At 42.3% G+C, this 2682-nt stretch overlaps 1 pseudogene; it reads left to right on the top strand.

The window, feature by feature from the left end:
• Positions 1-2292: 2292 nt before the first annotated feature.
• On the top strand, positions 2293-2394 carry LOC111828028 (annotated as a pseudogene).
• The last annotated feature ends 288 nt before the right edge of the window (positions 2395-2682 follow it).

Here is a 2682-nt window from a genome sequence, read left to right on the forward strand (position 1 = left end):
GGTAAGGGGGTGATCGGCTGGCAGGCAGAAGCGGTTAGGGGCAATCAGGCAGGCAGGCAGGTGAGGGGTTGGGAGCCAGCAGTCCCGGATTGTGAGAGGGATGTCCGACTGCCACAGGGATTGGGCCTAAATCAACATCCCCCAAGGGGTCCCAGATTGGAGAGGGTGCAGACTGGGCTGAGGGACACCCGCCCCCCCACCCCCAGTGCATGAATTCTGTGCACCGGACCTCTAGTGAATCATAATAGCTTTAAATTTCTACCTAGAGGAAAAGTTTTGAATCTGAATAACTATTAATGTGTACTTTAATTAGACACTGAAAGTTGTGTTGTACAATCAATTTCTCTCTTTGCTTGGCTAACTGGAAGCTAAGAACTAAGAGCCTTTACTTAATTATGTCAACATCTTTAGTTTAGGTTTCCTAGTATAATATTTTTTCCTATTATAAGATTATGAGGTGTTAATGAACTAACAGGTTGGATATGCATCTCCAATAGAATTCCCTTATAGTCCACTTGTTACAAAGTACTATGCTGGGATTACACTCCCTCATCTGACTCAGTTTGGGGTGGGCACTGAGCAGTTACAGCTTATAAATACTTCCAAGTGAGTCTAATGTTCATCCAGGACCTAGAACTATTAACACAGAGCTTCTCAGATCAAGAGTTAAACAGAATGCACTAGGATTGCTGTAGGAGTAGTTTCAGCTCAGAATAAAACATCAGACACCCACTGTGTTGCTAACCACCTTGTCTCAGGACTTGCTAAAACTAAGTATTACAGAAAATGTTAAATATGAATCTACACACCACCATCCTTTTATAGAAGGGGGCTAGAGACAGCCTAAAGGACACTGCCTTTTTGTGTAGCAGAATGTAGAGCACCACCATCAGTCTCTAGTACTCATCTTACTCTGAAGGAGAAGGGGTCATGCAATTCATTCCTTCAGTAGAGGGGGAGTAGAGGCACTTTTATAGTTCCCTGCTACTTGTAGGAAGTTGAGGCATTTATATAGATTTTTTAAGTCATTTGTTGAGTCATTAAAGCTGCCAGAAGAGGGGAAACCTGCAGGTGAAAGCAAGTAAAGTAAGAGCAAGCACAGCTAAGATTTATGAGAGTCTCTTCAATCAAGAGGAAGCATGGTGGGTGCTCCACAGTGAAGAGGACCCTAGAAACAAGAGGTCTCATCTTTCTAATCTTTGGTAGCAAGACAACTTGCTGTGGAACTGTGCACAACGAAGTTGAGCAGAGTCCCCATGGGACCCATAACTGTACTGCAGCTAAGAGTAAGAACATGGACTCTTGTCACTTAGAGAATCAATAGTCAATTTCACACAAGTACAGCAGTGACCAATAGGGAGTGAATAACAAACTCACCTTCCACTGATCTCCCACAAATGCAGATATCCCCGGCCACCCACACCAGCACACAGGCACACATCATCAGTCTTCTAGGACAAAGAGGAGGAAAGCAGGCCCAGGAGGAAAAAAAAGAAGAGTGTAGGAATGTGAGCTTGAACCTTGCAGATTTATACTTTCAGAAACTTCCTCATATCTATCTAGATTATGTTGAATTGATACTGTTATAATAATCTGGTTATTATTTACGAGGAAAAAGTAAAGGAAAGACTAGATTATATAGGCATGCCATTTATACAGTTTTGCAAGAAACATGCAGTAAACATTCTCCAGTTCTGTCCCCGTAGATCACTGGAGGAAGGGACTGAACAATAGATAAATGCCCAGTAAGGTCTAGGTGACATAGGAAGATGTTTACCTGTCAGTCACACCTGGGAACAAGTCAATGGCCAGAAAAGGCATGGCCACTGCAAGCAAGGAAAAGTTTGATACTTTAGCTCCTGAACAAGGGAGCCTCTCTCTCCCTCTCTCTTGCTGCTCATGCCTGACTCCTGGCTTGCAGGGCTCACATGCTCTGCACTCACATGGCCCACAGCCAGGTGGACTCCACATAATGAACTAATGGACTGTGATTAGCCTACTGCTGTATCGGACTCAGTTCCACCATGGAATGGACACCCTGGACAATGGCCCTACTTTTATCTCTACTGAACCGCCAGCTGCACATTTCCAGGACTGGTTTAAAGACAATGGGACTTTGCAACCCGAGAAATATAATTCCATGCAAATAAAAACCATTCATTCTCTCTTGCAAGTCTTGGAAAATACATTTTCTAAAGATATTGCAAGAGCCAACCCACTCCCACTAGTGTCAGGGAAATTGGACCTACTGATTTCTCTGGCAACAGAAGTTAAAACTGATCTTATAAATTAGCAAGGGGCTTAGTGGACCCATGCCAGAGGAAGTTGCAGCCTCAAACCATTGCCCAGCCTCCTTCCCCTTGGGCTGTGAGCACTGAAGGGGGCTGTACAGTAAAAAAAATTAAAAATAAATAAATAAATAATAAATTGGTAAGGGGTTGATATTACAATTCTTGGAGAGTTTCAAATAAGTACACTTCACGTTTGCACATAATATCTAAGTGGTGACTATTCAGCAAAGCTTCTCCATAACTGTGGCATTCTTCTTTTTCCATTTGTGCTTCAAAATTTTTAGATCTTTTCTTATTTTTCATGTTACTCATGTTTCAGGAGTTGGTTTGGATTTTTTTTATTTAATACCCTTTAATTAAAAGCTGTTTCAAATGACTTTTTTAGAAGGTC

Source organism: Myotis lucifugus, unplaced genomic scaffold (genome assembly GCF_000147115.1).
Source record: "Myotis lucifugus unplaced genomic scaffold, Myoluc2.0 scaffold_268, whole genome shotgun sequence".
NCBI classification, from domain to species: domain Eukaryota; kingdom Metazoa; phylum Chordata; class Mammalia; order Chiroptera; family Vespertilionidae; genus Myotis; species Myotis lucifugus.